This window comes from Symphalangus syndactylus, chromosome X (genome assembly GCF_028878055.3).
Source record: "Symphalangus syndactylus isolate Jambi chromosome X, NHGRI_mSymSyn1-v2.1_pri, whole genome shotgun sequence".
In the NCBI taxonomy this organism is placed as follows: Eukaryota; Metazoa; Chordata; class Mammalia; order Primates; family Hylobatidae; genus Symphalangus; species Symphalangus syndactylus.
In genome coordinates this window covers 82,077,539-82,096,896 of record NC_072447.2, presented here as the reverse complement: position 1 = coordinate 82,096,896, position 19,358 = coordinate 82,077,539, and the positions used below count along the sequence as shown (strand labels likewise).

The following is a 19,358-nucleotide window of genomic DNA, read 5'->3' as shown; positions in this document are numbered from 1 at the left end:
CAGACCAATGCAGGTCAGCCACTATAAATATGAAAGGGCTATAAGGGAGATGGGCACTTAACATTTGAGAAACAAATGCTTCTGTTGGCCCAGTGCTCTGTGGGGAATACAAAAGCATCTAAAATAAAAATACTCGTTTCCACTGCCTATTCTGGGTCATGTGGGTGTGTCTCTTTAATAAGCCACTTGCAGTTCTTTTTCTGTCTAAGGTGTGCTATTTTCCTGAGAGGCTAGTTTGTGGAAGTAGATAAAGTACTTAAACACATGGTCTGAACTCTAAAGTCAGACAGACTCAGTTTGAATCCCTGGGTCTTCCACTTACTAGCTGTATTACATTGCTAAAGTTACTTTAAACTTTAATTTTCCCAGCTGTAATATGGGTATAATAATACTTATGCCACAGGTTTATCGTGAGCCTTAAGTAAGATACTTAGTACAGAGGCTGACACATTTTAAATGTACAATAAATACTATTTTTATTAACTACTTATTACCATTTATGTAGGTAGTAAGGTGTATTTTTAAATAGCATATTTTATCCTTGAACTAAGAGTTGTAGAAGATTGATAGCCATTTTCTCACAGTTGGATTATCTACAGTGCTTGAAAATATGTAGTGCAGCACTGCCAGTGCTTTCCTGAAGTCAAACACTGCATCCTTTTTCTAAATATTTCCAAGTGCTCTTGTTTTGCCAAAAAGAAAAAAGTAATGAACCTAGCCAAATAAATAGGCGACTTTGGCCGATTTCTGCCCTAAGGAGAGAGAGAGAAAGAGGGGCAAGAGGTGGAAGGGAGAAAGGAAGAAGGAGAGAGAACTTATATTTGAAAACACCATGCCAGCCGGGAGTGGTGGCTCATGCCTGTAATCCCAGCACTTTGGGAGGCCAAGGCGGGAGGATCACCTGAGGTCAGGAGTTCCAGACCAGAGTGGCCAACATAGTGAAACCCCATCTCTACTAAAAATAGAAAAATTAGTGGGGCGTGGTGGTGGGCAAGCAAGACTCTGTCTCAAAAAAAAAAAAACCAAAGCAATCAAACAAACAAAAAACCATGCCCATTCAAGATTATTAGTATAAGGTATACAGATAGAACTTCTGAGGAAAGAAATTGCCAGCAGAGCCAAGTTTTCCATCTATTAAATAATGTTTAAGAAAACATTTTTTAGATTTACAATTCACTTGAGGCCTGGTTTAGGAGCTAGGAGACCTGGGTTGTTAGATGCAGCATGCACTTAGAGTCCAAACCTATCTCCTTTATTTACTAGTCGTGTGATCGCAGATAAATTTTGTTTTTTCCTGTTGTTTCTCACTGCTTTAGGCTTCATTTTCCTCACCTATAAAATGTTCGTAACATCTTACAAGGTTTATTGGTGAGAAGTAAATGAGATAGTGTGCCTATTTCTGGCACATAGTAGGGCCACGATAAATGGTAGCTATTATTGATTTAAGTATATCCATCTTCCAAACACTTCTCTGCAGATAGCCTGCATCTAAATTTTCTGGGGAGTTTATTTAAAATGAAGATGCCTGAATTCCACCCGAAAATGTCTAAATCAGAATCCTAGAATGGGGCCTGGAATCTATATTTTAATTAAGCACCAGATGAGTTCTTGGGTGAGAGGAGGTTTTTTGGAAGCTGGCACTTTTCAAAGTGCTGAGAAGGAGAAGCTCTCTACCAAGGGACTAAGAAAGCTGGAGAATGTATTAGTATTGAATGCACTGTTCCAGAGGGCTCAGTGGAAATTGTTGAGAGGGTAAGGAACAGTGTAAGTGGAGATGAAAGTGGAAGCTGACCTCTGTGAAAATGGAAGTTTAGGTGGGTGTGGGACCAGACGGACTTGAAGTTTTTATGGTGACTGAGGAGAATCAAGATAAGAAGCAGGGATGGAGTAATCTTGTCTTTGGCAAAGAGAAACTTGGTATGCAGTTGTTTGGTGTCAGGGCAGTGCGTAATCAACCTAGTCTTCTGTAAACCTTTTATTCTTCACAATTTAAATAATTAAATGGCAGGGAACCTATTTATTAAAATGGATTACAAATTGGAGATAAAGTGAGTATATATTATCTAAATCCAAGCCTTTTGTCTTCTCCCTATTATACTCCTCTTAATTTGTTCTAGAAAGCTTACTTTCTAGTTGCTTTGGCATGAGTTGGAAAACTACCCTGTGCTTTCTAAACCAGTGCATCTGAAACATTTATGTTTGGATATGTAAGGCACTTGATATTGCTTCACTGGGCAGGTTACTTTTATATTCCCAGAAAGCACAGAATGTAAAGAGAAGCATTTCACTACCGCTTTAATAGCTAGAGGGAAAAAAGACATGACAGGAAATCTGCTTCGAGTTCCCCTGATACTAACATAATTAACCAGGTATGGGTACATATTTTATTTCTACGATATTTGAATATTTGCAATAACATTTCCTATTTCTAGAATATACTTTAATGGGAAATAACAACCCCAGTTAATTAAGTTACAGGGCATTTGTGGGAGGAATAATATGCATTGTAATATACCTTTTCAAAGAGATGCATTGAGCTCTAGAGAAACTAGAAGATTTTCAATAACAATGCCAATATAAACAAGACATTGTGCTGCTAGAAACAAAGGCAATTGTAATCTTTTCTACTACCATAAAATGAATATATACGATGCTGTTTCAAGGCTTTTGGGTTAAAAAATACCTTCTACAGATGTTAAGGAATAAAAGGGCTTTATTCTTAAGATTTGCATGCTATACTCTTTAAACTTTGATTTATTTTTAAGATCTCTGACATTCAACAAGTACAAACCTCCTAAAGTGACTTCCTAAAGAGTGATACCTGGGCCCCTGCAATGAAAGCAACACATCAACTTTAGCTTTCACATACATTTACAAAATGACTAGATGAAATTACATCCTACTAGGATGCCACTCTTCTCCTGGTTTGTGAGCATGTTCAGGGCAGACATCACAACTCCAGAGCCTAGCACAGAGTATTGGGACAAAATAAGTATCTATTGAATGGGTGACTTAACTGAATGAATAAATTAATAAATCACTGATTATCTTTCACTTGTCTCTTTCCATCTTGCTATTCCCCTCTTCAGGGCAAACTGAAGCAAACGCTTAGAATTCATTCATATCCTGAATTTTATTGTGAACTCCTAAAGGTGCAAACTTTGGCAAAATGGAAGCACTAAGAGAAAGACATTGGTTTTCTTGTTAAATTGTTTCCCAGTGATTCTTATTCAAAAGATTTAAAAAGCTCCCTAGCCATTAGAGGCAATACTTAAACTAAATAAATATTTTGCGGGTGTCTTTAAAAAATGTCGAGTTGGCCGGGCGCGGTGGCTCATGCCTGTAATACCAGAACTTTGGGAGGCCGAGGCAGGTGGATCACCTGAGGTCAGGAGTTCGAGACCACCCTGGCCAACATGGCGAAACCCCGTCTCTACTCAAAATACAAAAATTAGCCAGGCATGGTGGCATGCACCTGTAATCACAGCTACTCAGGAAGCTAAGGCAGGAGAATGGCTTGAACCTGGGAGGTGGAGGTTGTGGTGAGCCGAGATCGTGCCAATGCACTCCAGCCGGGGTGATAGAGCAAGACTCCATCTAAAAAAAAAAAAAAAAAAAAAAAAGTCGAGTTTCCTAAAGAAGTATTGTAATCTTAAAACAGTGACCGTATTGACTATAAAGTAAAACAGTTTCAAACACATAGCAGCCAAGAAGATCTTTTTTTATTTTAAAAAACAATTGAATCAGACCATATAGGTTTTCTTTTAAAAACCCTTCAACAACTTCTCATTGCTCTTAGGATAAGATCCAAAATGTCTAATATGAACTACAAGCTAACTCGCTGATTCATTAAAGAAATATTGATTGAGTGCCTTTTAGGTATTTTAGGCTGGGAAAATACTGCTGAGAGGGGGTGGGGCAAAGCCTCAGTTCTCACGGAGCTTACGCTGGCCAGAAGTGGGGGCGGGCCAGTGGAAACACTGACGGACTATAAACATATAAATAAAATCAACAAACAAAATCAACAAATAACAAGACAAATTCCTTTCTGATGAGTGCTATAGAGAAAATAAAATAGAATATTTGCTAGAGAAACTAAGCCATTCTTTCAGTTCCTCAGGTTCCCTTCTCTCATCTCATGGAATTTGTACAAGTTATTCCCTCGCCTAGGGTTCATCTCTCATCTTCCTCTCATCCGGAACCATCATTCCGTCTTCAGGTCTCAGCTAAAAGTGGCAGCTTCTTCTGGTTAAATGTTCCTTTTACATACTTGCCATTGTACCCTTATGTCTCCTTTGTAATGTTCATTACATTTAAAAGTATCTGTTCAGTGTCTTTCTTGCCATAGGGAAGGGTTTTCTAGTGTATGGTGTACTGATGGTGGTATGTCCCCAGAGACCAGAAGGTAGCAGATTATCAATACATTTTATTCAAATGAACAGAAGGAAGATTGGGAAGATCTTTTCTTTTTTTCCTGTTAAGGGCCACTTGACCAAGAATGGGTAAAAATCATCTGAAGGTCACACATACATAAAAAGAACATGGGGTTGGGCGCTGTGGCTCACGCCTGTAATCCCAACACTTTGGGAGGTCGAGGCAGGCAGATCACCTGAGGTCAGGAGTTCGAGACCAGCCTGGCCAACATGGCAAAACCCCGTATCTCCTAAAAACACAAAAATTATCCGGGAGTGGTGGGTGCCTGTAATCCCAGCTACTCAGGAGGCTGAGGCAGGAGAATCGCTTGAACCTGGGAAGCAGAGTTGCAGTTAGCTCAGATTGCACCATTGCACCTCAGCCTGGGCGACAGAGCGAGACTCTGTCTCAAAACAAACAAACAAACAAACACAACATGGGAGGGAAATGCAATTAGGCTAAATAGAAACCAAACAAGTGTTTAGTAGTTGCTTTGGTAGGTTCTAGAGTGGCACTGAATGCCACCATGAGATAAATTGTTTTGAGAAGTACTTTCCTTGATATTGTAAGTAAAGTAGCTCCATGCTTATAAAAGAATACGACTCTCGGCCTTAGCGCCTTTTTCTTGGAAACCTCTGCTCCATGAGAGCCAAGTGGAGGAAGAAGCGAATGCGCAGCCTGAAGCGCAAAAGAAGAAAGATGAGGCAGAGGTCCAAGTAAACCGCTAGCTTATTGCACTGTGGAGGCCACAGGAGCAGAAACATGGAATGCCAGACGCTGGGGATGCTGGTACAAGTTGTGGGACTGCATGCTACTGTCTAGAGCTTGTCTCAATGGATCTAGAACTTCATCGCCCTCTGATCGCCTATCACTTCTGAGACCCACCTTGCTCATAAACAAAATGCCCATGTTGGTCCTCCGCCCTGGACCTGTGACATTCTGGACTATTTCTGTGTTTATTTGTGGCCGAGTGTAACAACCATATAATAAATCACCTCTTCCGCTGTTTTAGCTGAAGAATTAAATCGTAAAAAAAATAAATAAATAAAATAAAAATAAAATACAATACAATAAAATAAAATAAAAGAACACAAATGAATATGTGGAAGAGGAAAAGAAAGAAAGTATATTTGAAGCATGGAAAGAATAAGTGGTAAGGGAGATATGTATTCTTCAAATTCAGGCAGATTTTTCTTTCAAAATAAAAAAGGTTCTACTCCTTTCCAATACCAAGTAATAATGTACATTGTAAAATGTTGAAGACAGTACTGAAAGGGGTAAAGAACATAAAAATGGTCCCTGAGCGGTGGCTTATGCCTGTAATCCCAGCACTTTGGGAGGCCGAGGCAGGTGGATCAATCTGTCCCACTGGCGATACAAATGTGCCCATTTCATAGGATCTTCATCAACAATTAATATCATCGATTTTTTATCCTTGACATTCTGATAGGCAAAAAAAGGAATTTTTTTTTAAATTTTTTTAGTTCATTAAATGTTTTTGTTTTGTTTTGTTTTGTTTTTGAGACAGAGTTTCACTCTTGTTGCCCAGGCTGCAGTGCAATGGCGCAATCTCGGCTCACTGAAACCTCCGCCTCCCGGGTTCAAGCAATTCTCCTGCCTCAGCCTCCCGAGTAGCTGGGATTATAAGTGCCCGCCACCACACCCAACTAATTTTTTTTTCTGAAGTTTTAGTAGATACGGGGTTTCACCATGTTGGCCAGGCTGGTCTCAAACTCCTGGCCTCAGGCAATCCACCCGCCTCAGCCTCCCAAAGTGCTGGGATTACAGGCGTGAGCCACCGAACCCAGCGACTGTTTTAATTATTATGGATACATAGTAGTTGTACTTCATTGTTTTTATTTTTGATTAATTACTAGTGAGGCTGAATATATTTTCAAGTACAAGGTTCTTTACTAACAAGAAAAAAAGAATATATTGTCATATGCTTATCAGCCACATGTTTTATCCTTTTACGAATTATCCATTCGTGTTGTTTGCACATTTTGAAATGAAGGTATTTATCTTTTTTTTTTTTTTTTTGAGATGCAGTCTTGCTGTTGTCCAGGCTGGAGTGCAGTGGCATGATCTCGGCTCACTCCAACCTCTGCCTCCCGGGTTCAATCAATTCTTCTGCCTCAGCCTCCCAAGTAGCTGTGACTACAGGAGTGAGTGCACCACCACGCCCAGCTAATTTTTGTATTTTTTTTAGTAGAGACGGGGTTTCACCATATTGGTCAGGCTGGTCTTGATCTCCTGACCTCGTGATCCGCCTGCCTCGGCCTCCCAAAGTGCTGGGATTACAGGCGTGAGCCACCGCACCCGGCCGGTATTTATCTTTTTAAAAATCAATGTTTAACAACTCTTTATAGGCTGATATTAGCCATATGTGTTTATCACATATGTAACATTTTTGCTAGCGTTTCGTCTTTTTATTAAGTAAAGATATTACCCCTTGGCTGTAATATGACATTTTGAAATGTTTTTTTCAGTTTATCATTTGTCTTTTAACTTTACTAACCTTGTATTTTGACATTTAGAAGGTTTACTTTTATTTATGAAGTTGTACTTATTAGTCTTTCCCATTATGGATTTTGTGTTGTATTTCGAAAGTGCTTCTGCATCCCCAAGGCTATAGAAATATTAACCTAGGCCTGGACAGTGGCTCACGCCTGTAATCCCAGCACTTTGGGAGGCCCAGGCAGGCGGATCATGAAGTCAGGAGTTTGAGACCAGGCTGGCCAACATGGAGAAACACCGTCTCTACTAAAAATACAAAAATTAGCCAGGCGTGGTGGTGTGTGCCTGTAATCCCAGCTACTGGGGAGGCTGAGGTAGGAGAATCGCTTGAACCCAGGAGACGGAGGTTGCAGTGAGCTGAGATCATGCCACTGCACTCCAGCCTGGGCAACAAAGCAAGACTCCATCAAAAAAAAAAAAAAGAAGGAAGGAAGGAAGCAAGGAAGGAAGGAAGGAAGGAAGACAGAAATAGTAACCTATATTTTCTTCCACTTCTTTTGTGATTTTATATTTTACATTAAGCCACATAAGCCTCAAGAATACGTTAAGGAGTGGCTAATGTTACTGCCATAATCAGAATATCAGGCTTAATGGCAATTGCAGGCTACCGAAGAATTCATTTTACACGTTCTAGGTAATCGTTCTAGTACATGATTATGTAAAATAAGACAAAAACCTGAGTAGAGACACAGCGCCTAAATCATGTATCCCTCTGCCAAAAATTACAATATCAATGAGTCTTCTAGGGAGTTGGGCAGGTAAGTATGAGGGATATTGTTTTAACTGCTTAGAGTGAAATACTTATATTCCAGACTGATATAACATCCATCATGGTGAGAGGGTAATTCTCCCAAAGTATTTTGAGGGCTTACTATGTGGTCGCTGGGGACACAACAGTGAACAAAACAGAGAGGTTTACTGCTCAGAAAGGGTGAAGTAAACAAACAAATAAATAACATACTTTCAGATTAAGTGTTTTACAAGAAAAGTAAGCAGGTAAGGAGATGGGAGAAGTCGTTATTGCTTTTTTCTTTTTTTTTCCCTAGACCTTTTTCTGCCTTCAGGAAGAAGTTATTTTAGGTAGGGTGGTCAGGGAAGGCTTCTCTAGGAAGATAATAATTGTGAGGCTTGGATGATGAAAGCAAAGATATGAAAATAAAATATTCCAGCAAAGGTAAAGTAGCTGAGGTAGGAAGAAGTTAGCTTTGTTGGAAAAACATCAAGAAAGCCAGCATAGCCGGCATTCTATTGGAAAATAGAAAAATTGGGAAAAGGAAAAGAATCTAAAAACTTGGGTAAGGTTTTCCTTTAACTGTGACAATGGGAGTGGCATGCTGTGTGACGAGTTCCCTCAATTCTTTCAGGCATTACTACCTAAGAAAGGCCTTCTTTAACTGCCCTTTTACAAATTCCAACGTTATCAGATTTTCCCACCCTTTTACAATCACCGCCCTTTTTCGAATACTTTAGAGTTAATGCCTCAAAGTTATCAGTCTTTTAAACATCACGAATCCGTTTGTCCCTACAAGGAACTCTTCCGTCCCCCTTCCTTGATTTTTCTCCTTGGCATTTATCACTAACATGATATATATTTATGTTTGATTTTTTCTAAATTATTGTCCCCGGCCCCCAGTAAATTATAAAGACTCAAGAGAACTGGGATTTTGATCTGTTTTCTTTTTTTTTGTTGTTGTTTTTTTGAGACACAGCCTTGCTCTGTCACCCAGGCTGGAGTGCAGTGGCGAGATCTTGGCTCACTGCAACCTCCACCTCCTGGGTTCAGCTATTCTCCTGCCTCAGCCTCCTGATGAGCAGGGATTACAGGCGCCCGCCACCACGCCCGGCTAATTTTCGTATTTTTAGTAGAGACTGGGTTTCGCCATGTTGGCCAGGCTGGTCTCGAACTCCTGACCTCAGGTGATCCGCCCGCTTCAGCTTCCCAAAGTGCTGGGATTACAGGCGTGAGCCACCTCACTCGGCCTGTTTTCATTCTTAATTTTGGTCTATTTTAATTTCCTAAGCAGCTACAACGGCGCTTGACATGCAGTTGGCACTGTGTAAATACATGTTGAATAAAACGCAGGCTACTTTTTGAACTGGTCTGGACGGATTGTGTGAACTGATGTGATGCCAGGTTAGACTAATATCACATTTCTCGCTCTCTGAAAATGTCTTCAAGCAGTCAGACCGTGACGTCCTTCAGTTTTCAAAATGGGAAAGCGAAGGTTCCCACAACTCTCAGAACGCAAATTTCTCGCCACAATTCAAAATGGCGGAGGAGGGTGGGGCCTGTCACATGGTGGGCGTCATAACAGCTTTCCTTTTCCAAACCGCCTCCCGCCTTGCCGCGTCGTCTGCCGTCCCCCTCCTCCTCCCGCGGAGCCTTTTCGAGGAATCGACTGGGATTGGCTAATAGGCTGGGAGTGGGGCTGCGGTGCCGGGACGCGGCATCATCACTTCCTGTTGTGGGCAGTCGTTTCCTGTCGCTGCTTGGTAACAATGGGGAAGATAATGGCTGCCTGAGCAACGTCTCCGAGCAGGCGCTGGGCTAGAGGCGGGTCTCAACCAGCTACTCATTGGAGGCGGGCTTGAGAGCGGCGGCCAGGGAGGTGCGGAGCAGCCTCGGCGGCGGCGGCCAAACCAACCGAGTCGGATCCTGACGCTAAAACCTAGTAAGTGAAGACTTGGGAATCCTGTGAGAAATGGATGTAGAGCGAGAGGAAGACAGCGGAGCCGCGGCTGCCGCGTTCTCTCAAAATGGCCCGAGTGACGCGTCGTGGCAGAGGCTCAGCGCCGCCTCCGGACCCCAGGCCCGTTGCTGCGGGGGGCTCCGTGGCGTAGTCGCCGCTGCCATTTTAGTTGAGTGGTATAGTCGACAGGCTCTTTGAAGGAGAAGGAGGTGGGTAGTACTTCCTCTCGGTGGCCGCGCGAGCTGCAGCCCAGGCCCTCCGGAGCCTTAGGAAATCGGGGGAGGCAGTTTTTGAGTTTTGGCCTCAGGCGTCAGAATCTTAGAACGTCTCAGGCTTTTTCTTTTCTGTTCTCTGGAGCCTTCCCTGACCTCCCCGCGTTTTTCATGGCGGGCTTGGGTTTGGGAAAAGGGAAGTAAAATCAGGCTGCCCCAAGTGAGATGCTGGGAACTCTTGGGCCTTTAGATTTCCCCAGATTTGCAAAACCTCGTTTTGAGCCCTTCTGCAGGGTATTACCAATTAGGCGCCCCCTGGGGCCGCGATGACATCTTCCCTGAGGATCTGAGGCAAATGTGGTTTACTCCCTTGCTCGAATAACCCTGGCATATCCTTTGCCAGGTATCACTGGAAGGATCCCCCCGCAAAAGAGAGGGAAAAGCCGTTAGGTGTTCGTTGTTTTCTCCTGGGTAAGGGATGGAATTGGGCCAAATTATTTTCAAGTTAATTTGTGTTTAATCCACCAACAACCCAATCCCTCCCCCATTAAAAAAAAAAAAAGCCTAAGGGGTCTCTGCTTCTGCAGACGGTACCTGCCACGCACGCCATAGCTTAGTAACTAGTATTAACCGGTTGGGCTTCTGCTTCCTGAATACTCGGTCCCTTTTTCCCTTATGCTGATTAATTTCAAGATGGAGGAGACAGCCACGTTCCTTCCCTAGACAGTTTCACCATACTTATTCCACAGGTTAGTCTGGGAATCTGAGGCCTAGCAGTCTTGTTATTGAGGTCTTTTTTTTTCATTTTGGGGCAAGAGGAAGCAGTTGTATCAGATTGTCATCTACCATTTGCAAGACCCCACAATGATTTTTTGCCAGAAGTAAGCCCGCATTTCCTGAATCAGAATTAACCGCAGTGCTTTGGACTCATCGAAAGGGGGAAGAAATAATAAACCTACTGCTACTAATCATTTCTTTCACTCTTCGTGATTATAGACAAAGTAACTACTTATCACCGCATTAGGTACATTGTATCTTCCCTGGAGGACTGGCACAATTATAACCCCTCCCCCCCGTGACTTTTCTAAACTGTAAAAATATAGCTTAGGTAGCTAGAAAGACCAATCCACTTTTTAAAACTTGATTTTAGGACACACTCCACTTACTGAAAAATGTTACAAAGATTTTTTTAGTCCATGATGCTCTGATGAATTTTAATACTTTAGTTCCTACCTTAGGCTAGTGTAATGTGCCAAATAAGTCCTTGAAAGTGACTATCAGAATCTGAAAATAATTACTGGTCTGATAAGGAAAGGCTTATTTTAAGCAAGCTTATAATAAAACGTAAATTGTCTCTCAGTTTTAGAAGACATCTTTTATCTAACTCCTGGTCCCCTCTGACCTTCTTGCTCTCCCCAAATGCCCTAATACTAATAATGAATTAGGTTGGGTTATGGTGTGTCTGTATTTTTTTTTAGGTTGTGTCTAATTCAAAGAAAATGTGTATCTTTTAAAAGAGGAAGAATAATGGATTCTTTTTTTTTCTAGAGCAGAGTGAAGAAAACTAAAATCCAGTTTATTGTATTTCAATACTATGTCATAACAGTCAGGTAATTTATTTTTTGTTGCGTCTCCTGATGATTTATGTGTAGAATGCATGTTTACAAATATTTATTGTTCTATTTTGCAGGCCCTGTAATTGGATGGGCTCATTGATAGATGTTAGATGGTGTTGGGTATTCTTCATGATAAGAATGGGTACTTTTCACTGGGAATTAAAAGGGTAATGTTTCTGGATACCGAGAACTCACCAGTGCTTTATCTGTGAATTTGACTCTTTAAAATAATGTCTGAAGTTTACCGATACCTGTATAGAACAAAAAAAAATTGTTGCCTTATATCATTGTTGGAATGGCATGAGTATAAGTAAAATAACATTTAAATGTTCATTGGATAACTAAATGAAATATCAGTAGAATAGCTTACGAGAGTATACTTTTACATTACTTTGTGTGTGGTGGTTTTTTTCCTTTGGGATTCAAAAATTCATAAGTGATACATGATACTTTTAATTGATATTAACTCATTTCATTATTGTCATCATCTTTAGGGTAACCACATAATTTATTGCCCTAACCAAGACACTTTTAAGAACAAAAGGAACATTAATAATTCCTGGACAACAGGTGCAAACCTTGATTGTCCCAGACAAACTGGGATGGATACTTAGCCTAAATTCATAACCAACTTCTGCTGAAGGCCTGTGGTGCTAGGCCATGTGCTTTACATTCATTATTTTATAATCCTCACAACAAAGCCTCGTGAGAATGTTAACTTTTATAGAGGAAACCAAAAACCCAAAGAGGTTAAGTATAATTTGTTCTCAGTTAAATAGCTTTAAGTGGTGGAGCCCTCATTTTATCCCAGGCCTGTCTGACGTTATGCTTCTAGGTTTGATTGCTGTCTAATTAGATAGGAAATGCAATGAAAATGAAAGATTGTAGTAAAAAGTTTGTAGATTATGTTGCATCAAAAACTTTTGTTAACACTTAAAGGTTATCCAGCAATCCCCCCTTTTCGTCTTGTTACGTTCCTGTTTCAGCTATTATGCATGTTTACAAATATTTATTGTTCTATTTCACAGGCCCTGTAATTGGATGGGCTCATTGATAGATGTTAAATAGCTCTTTGTATATCATTTGATAAACAATTTAAAATCAGAAATGATTTTAAGAAATAGCTTAATGAAATGATCTGGAAATATTAGGCTGGTTGGATATCTTTGAGGTTAGTGAACATGTAGTGAGTCTTAAATAATATAGTAGTAGGTCAAATGAGGCATCTGCATTTATGGAATTATGTGTACATTAATTTTTCCATGGCCATGGTGGATTAGAAATAGAGCAGATCACCAACCAGCCTCCTGTTCTCTTCATTTAGCATAGAGTGGATGACAAATTAGAGAATAAAAAGTCTTCTGTCAAACCCAAACCAGTGAGGTCCTAGAATTTTGAGCCACTGCCTAGAACTGGACAAGTTTTTCTTTAACACAAAGATTTCCAAAACCTGTGGCCCATTGATTTCAGAAAGTATCTAGTTTACATAATAAATTGAAGTTCTGATGTCCAGTATAAGAAAGTAATAACACTTCTGTATCTATTTTTCTTTCATTGTTTTCTCAACCTCAAACATGAAAGTTTCCCAGATAATCCAGCAATTCATTTCTCTTTTTATCAATTGAGATATTTTTATTTATTTATTTATTTTTAATTATTTTTTTGAGACGGAGTCTCACTCTGTCGCCCAGGCTGGAATGCAGTGGTGCACTCTCAGCTCACTGCAACCTCCCCGCCTCCCGGTTTCAAGCAATTCTCCTACCTCAGCCTCCCAAGTAGCTGGGAGTACAGGTGCTCTCCACCACGCCTGGCTAATTTTTGTATTTTTAGTAGAGACGGGGTTTCACCATATTGGCCAGGCTGGTCTCGAACTCCTGACCTTGTGATCTGCCCTTCTCGGCCTCCCAAAGTGCTGGGATTACAGACGTGAGCCACCGTGCCCAGCCAATTGAGGTATTTTTTAAATATACCTCAATTGGGGGAATGTATTTGTGAACTTGTGGTTTTTCTCCTGACATATATAGTTGGTATTTTTCTCTAGATTTTCTTATATTTTAATGTTCCAACGCAAGTTTTTTTTTTTTTTTTTTTTTTTTGGTTAGGAGGGCAGGACGAGTTTTGCTCTGTCGCCCAGGCTAGAGTGCAGTGGCATGATCTTGGCTCACTGCAACCTCCACCTCCCGGGTTCAAGCGGTTCTCCTGCCTCAGCCTCCCGAGTAGCTGGGATTACAGGCATGTGCCACCATGCCTGGCTAACTTGTATTTTTACTAGAGATGGAGTTTCATCATGTTGGCCAAGCTGGTCTTGAACCCCTGACCTCAGGTGATCTGCCCGCCTCGGCCTCCCAAAGTGCAGGGATCACAGGCCTGAGCCACCGCGCCCGGCCACCAACCCAAGAGTTTAATTTCATTAGTCATAGTAGCACCTTCATATCTGTGAGACAATCTGTAGGCAGAGAGCACTTGGTGCGTTATATAGATTTCGTGGATTTCTTGCAGTAATTTTGCAACTACAGGTTGGGTTGTATTATAACATTTGACAGTCTAATGGTGTTTCCATGATGATGAACATGTTACTTCCTGGGAGAAAGGAGGTATTTGTGTTTGATGTTTAAAATTTTTTTCTGGAATGACAAAAGGTCCCTTCTGATCTCCCCTTGACTATGGGAGGAAAGGTGTTAACTACAACTTTTGTTTTTTATTGACCAATGTTCCCTTTAGTGCTGATTATAACTAAGGAGACCATATGAATTATCTAAACTGGGACACTTTTGAGAGTGAAAGGGAGAGCCATATTACTAATTACTTCAGTACAAGTGTAAACCATTACTCTTCTGGACAAACCAAAGATATATTGTCACCCTCTTCATGTTATTTTTATGTGGGTATACTAGTTCAGGAAGGACAATTGTCAGCATGGTTGGTCTTAAATACAAAATTATTTCTTCAAATAATATAACTGGTTGGTATAGATAATACTTTTTTAGTTAAGTGATTTTAATTATTTTTTATTTTTTTTATTTTTTTGAGATGGAGTCTCACTCTGTCGCCCAGGCTGGAGTGCAGTGGCACGATCTCGGCTCACTGCAAGCTCTGCCACCCGGGTTCACGCCATTCTCCTGCCTCAGCCTCCCGAGTAGCTGGGACTGCAGGCGCCCGCCACTATGCCTGGCTAATTTTTTTCTATTTTTGGTAGAGACGGGGTTTCACCGTGTTAGCCAGGATGGTCTTGATCTCCTGACCTTGTGATCCGCCTGTCTCAGCCTCCCAAAGTGCTGGGATTACAGGCGTGAGCCACCGCGCCCAGCTAAGTGATTTTAATTTTAAAAATTGGCTTTACTCTTTAAAAACCTGATTTTTGATGGAAAAATCTTAGGTCCTTAAATAGTGCCTTAGTTACTGATGAACACCAACATTGTCAGTTATCAGTGATTTTTACATTAGTGACTTAAACACATGTACTCTTTGGGTTTTTGAGTCATTTTCTTTTTGACTTCTTAGGAATAATGAGAGAAGCAAGTCAAAATGAGTTTATGGATAAGACCAAATTCTAATTTAGTGGCATAGCTCGATAATAAAAGCACATAAAGTGGGTAATTGAAGATTAAATTCACTGTCTAGATTAAAGTATTTGACTGAGATGAAATGTCATAATGATTTCCTTTTTTAACTAACTTGATCCTGTAGGTCAACCGCATTTGGCATGGTCTTCAGTCCTTTGATTTACTGAAGTTCTTAACACTCTTTAAGTTTAACTGTTTTAGAGCATTTTAGTAAAAGTTGTTTGAGCTGCAAGTCGGTGGGTACATGAGGAACATTCCTGAGTCCTTTTAGTTTTTCTCTGCTGTCCTTTTCAATTGGTAAAGATAGAAGAATGTAAGTGGAGGCTAAGCTAACTGCCATTCAGATAATATTTTATAATCTCTTATTGCTATAGTAGCATGAGCAGTGGGGGATACCTTGGTAGCATTTTCTGATAGGCCACTCTTGGAAATTATCAACAAATTTTTTAGTTGGTGAGAGGTATCATGCAATAAGGAAAGTCAGTGAGACATTAACCCTGCCTGTTCTGTTTTTTTTTTTTAAAGAATGCTTTATATTTCTTTTCAAAAAGATAACTGCATGAGTGGAGATAGAAGTACATTGAGTGAAATGGTAGTGAGAAAAGCAGAGCTTATAAGCTTATGTCCTAGTTATTTGTGCTGTTTCCTAAACTTAATTTTTCTTAATATCGTAATGTGGCGTAGGTTATGTCTTATTTACAGTCACAGATTCATAGAACTGGAAAGTACCTTGCAGATGGTTTAATCCAATACTTTAATATTGATGGAGACTTTCTGGCACAAGAGGTTAAATGAATTGGCCAAATCCACATAACCAAGTTACAGCCGAGACTAGATTTCAGTATTTCTTTTTTCCTTTCACAGAGCTGAGTTTCACCCTGCTACCCATGTGTAGAATAAAAAAAGATACCTGGTTGTTATCAAATATTTTTTCTGTTATAAACACCATAACATTTTAATTAAACATTCTATATATGAAGAATCCCCAACACTTTTGGTGCCTACATACATGATAATATGATGGTACTTTTGTTTTCTGGCCTTAAATTCAGCAGTTCTTTGTGATTTAACTTTTAAAAAACTGAATAAAGTATTTTTCATTTTGGTGATGCTATTTAACATTTTCTTCATTGACACAGATCACATGTTATTAGTTCTTATCTCCTTCATGAGGTTCTTTTTCGGTTTTTGTGTGTGTGTTTGTGTGTGTGTGTGTGCGCGTGTGCGTGTTTTTGGTGTGTGGTTTTTTGTTTCTTTGTTTCGAGACGGAGTCTGGCTCTGTCACCCAGGCTGGAGTGCAATGGCACGATCTCTGCTCACTGCAACCTCCACCTCCGAGGTTCAAGTGATTCTCCCACCTCAGCATCCTGAGTAGCTGGGATTACAGGCACCCGCCATCATGCCTGGCAAATTTCTGTATTTTTGTAGAGACAGAGTTTCACCATGTTGGCCAGACTGCTCTTGAACTCCTGACCTCAGGTGATCGGCCCACGTCGGTCTCCCAAAGTGCTGGGATTACAGGCGTGAGCCACTGTGCTCGGCCTCCTTTATGAGGTTCTTAATGAAGCTCTGTTGCAAACAAAATGGATTGCCCTTCTCTTGTCAGTGTGACACATTTTTGTGTTCGTACCCATAATTTTTTAAAAATTGGCATGTCCTGCTTTAGAACTTTATTACAGAATTTGGAGCTTGAATGAACACATATGCACAAGGTGAAAATATTCAACATGATTTAGTAGTTAGTTGATGTTAGGTTACCTTAATTCCTCCCTCCCACCCACCCCACTTTTTTTAAAAAAAGAGGTAATTTCTTCCAGATGACTTCTTAAATTTTGATATGGAGTCTCTGTCACCCAGACTGGAGTGCTGTGACGTGATCTGAGTTCACTCCAATGTCTGCCCCCAAACTCAAGCAATCCTCCCACCTAAGCCACATCAGGTCCCAAGTAGCTAGGACCACAGATGTGCGTTACCATGCCCAGCTAAGTTTTTGTGTCTTTGGTAGAGACAGGGTCTCACCATGTTGCCCAGGCTGGTTTCAAACTCCTGGGCTCAAGCAATCCGCTGACCTCGACCTCCCAAAGTGCCAGGATTACAGATGTAGGCCACCATACTCGGCCAGCACCATGCCCAGCCAGGATGACTCACTTTTTAAAATTGGTTTTTACACAAGCATTTCACTTGGTGTTTCAGCATTTAGTTTTGTAAGGTCTGTTTTATTAACAGTATTTTTGGATGCCTTAAGTCTCCTTAATTGGGTACTATAATGTAGTGTGTTCATCAAATATAACATGCCTGTGTTTATACTTAGCACCAGGTCTCCTGACCTGTTAGTACTAAACAATATGTTTTAAATGACTTTTTGCCTTAACATTATAACAATTAAATTTTTTAGAAGTTTGGTGTGCATGGATTAGAAGAATTAAATGAGATACTACATTTAGCAGTAATCAGAAACAGTCATTTGCATAATTTATATTAATATAAATGACTAGAAGAAGTTGAGATTATTAACAATACTTTAAAATTCTCAAAGTGAATAAAATCTGTTTTAAATAAATCTCAGGGTTGGTGTTCTTGCTGGCCTTTCCTCCCCAGAATTAAACTTACCGGATACAGTCCCATTCATTGACCAGATGAGTAGCTCTTTGAAACGATTGGACAAAATTTCTGATTTGGTTTCTTGTTTCCAGGAATGGATTTGGATACATTGGCACACTGTACCGTAAAAGAAATAAGGTTAATAAAATATGCTATTTATCTAAGGAGCAACTGTATTTTTAAAAATTACTAAAAGTTGACTTATTTAAAAATAAGTCCATCTAGGTTGGTGCTGCTCATAAAAGGTGTTTTGTCATTTTGGAATTTTTCATACAGGGAGTGAACATGCTATAAAAAGCTCATAGAATGAATAGTTTAGTCATACCTATTGGGATTGAAGGAAGGAATGTGTTTTAAAGTATAGAGTCTTGGGATATGTTGGGAGGCAGTTGTCTTAGTGAAAAGTTGACTGGATTTGGAATGCAGAGACCTGGATTTAATTACTGGCCCTTTCCACTTACTAGCCACATGGTTTTTGGTAAATCACTTTCTTTCTCTGTGCTTCTGTTTGTCACCTGTAGAGGTGGTGATTCCTAATTCATGGGATTATTGTGAAGATTAAATGAAATACAGGTGTAAGGGCTATGTAACTACAGGGTAATGAGTATTGCTTATGGCCAGAGAGAGACCTAAGTGACTTCAAAAGTTATATTTCATTGTTTAAAATTACTGTATGTTTCACTGGTAATCTTTCCATAGAAAAACAGCTGATGCTAATCATATGCTGAAGTCAGAATTTCTGACTTATCTGGGATAACTAAAGAAATAGATTTATGACCTTCTCTTTTACGATGATGTTGAAAGATCCCAGGGGTGTATAAGGATTCTTTTTTTCCCCTTGCTGCTTAAACTAGAAATGTACCACAATGTTACTCACTGCAAAGTAGAATCTGGAGACCTGTTTTGTTAATATGTTATTCTTCACTAATATTTTCACACCCAAAATGGAGATAGAGCTGTATTTGATCATTTGGAGTATGGTTTTCTGGTATTTTTGGCATGCCTAAACTTTAAATGTTTGTTTGCACTTTGTAAACAGTAGTGGCAGATTATATCTACCTGGGGCAGAACTTGTGGTTTTTAGATTTATTCCATTTCTTTCTTTTATGCCACTTAGATAGTGAAGGACTGCTTAAAATAAGACCAGGCTCATTGGGTGTGTGAGAGTAAAATTAGTTTACAAGGCATTTGAGAGCATTGCCTTGATTTCGATTTTCTTTGCAAATGTAATTATCTCTAGTCCAAGGGACCACTGCAGGTATTGTAGGCATAGCTTACTCTTTAAATTCCCTTATAGGGAGGGAGTGCCTTGCCAGTGCTGAAATCTCTTGACCCCCAATTCTAGCCCAGGGGAAATGCTAAGTTAAGGCAGAAAGGATGGAGGCTTTGAAATAAGTGTGTTGCAGGAATATCATGGGGAAAGTATTTTCCTTGATTGTCTCTGGCATATATATGGAAGGGTAGGGGGAAAGGAGACAGCAGCATATTATTATTATTGAAGAGGTAGTGATTTGGATTTGTTCACATGTTGCTTTATGAGTGTCTCATTAAAATTCTGAATTAAATAAAATTTAGAATTCCCTCTTTCATGGAATGGAATCCAAGCTCATCAAGCAGGAGCTGTTTAGGATGCGAAAATCTCTGAAATCACAGTGTCAGGAAAATTTTGAATGGAGGTAAAATGTTTTGTCTCTAGTTTCCATGTAGGAAATGGTAGAAATTCTAAAAGGTCAAGAATGAATCTTG

The 19,358-nt window shown here is 40.1% G+C and overlaps 1 protein-coding gene across 2 annotated transcripts in view; it reads left to right on the top strand.

Moving 5' to 3' along the window:
• Window positions 1–9,341: 9,341 nt before the first annotated feature.
• RLIM (ring finger protein, LIM domain interacting) overlaps window positions 9,342–19,358 on the top strand; it is a 29,238-nt gene continuing 19,221 nt past the window's right edge. The window contains exons 1-2 of one of the 2 annotated variants that reach the window (XM_055267499.2): window positions 9,391–9,602; window positions 11,381–11,442. The gene's annotated coding sequence lies outside the window, so the exon portion shown is untranslated. Of the gene's footprint in view, window positions 9,603–11,380; window positions 11,443–19,358 lie in introns of both variants that reach the window. The other variant, XM_055267498.2, reaches the window with a different exon arrangement.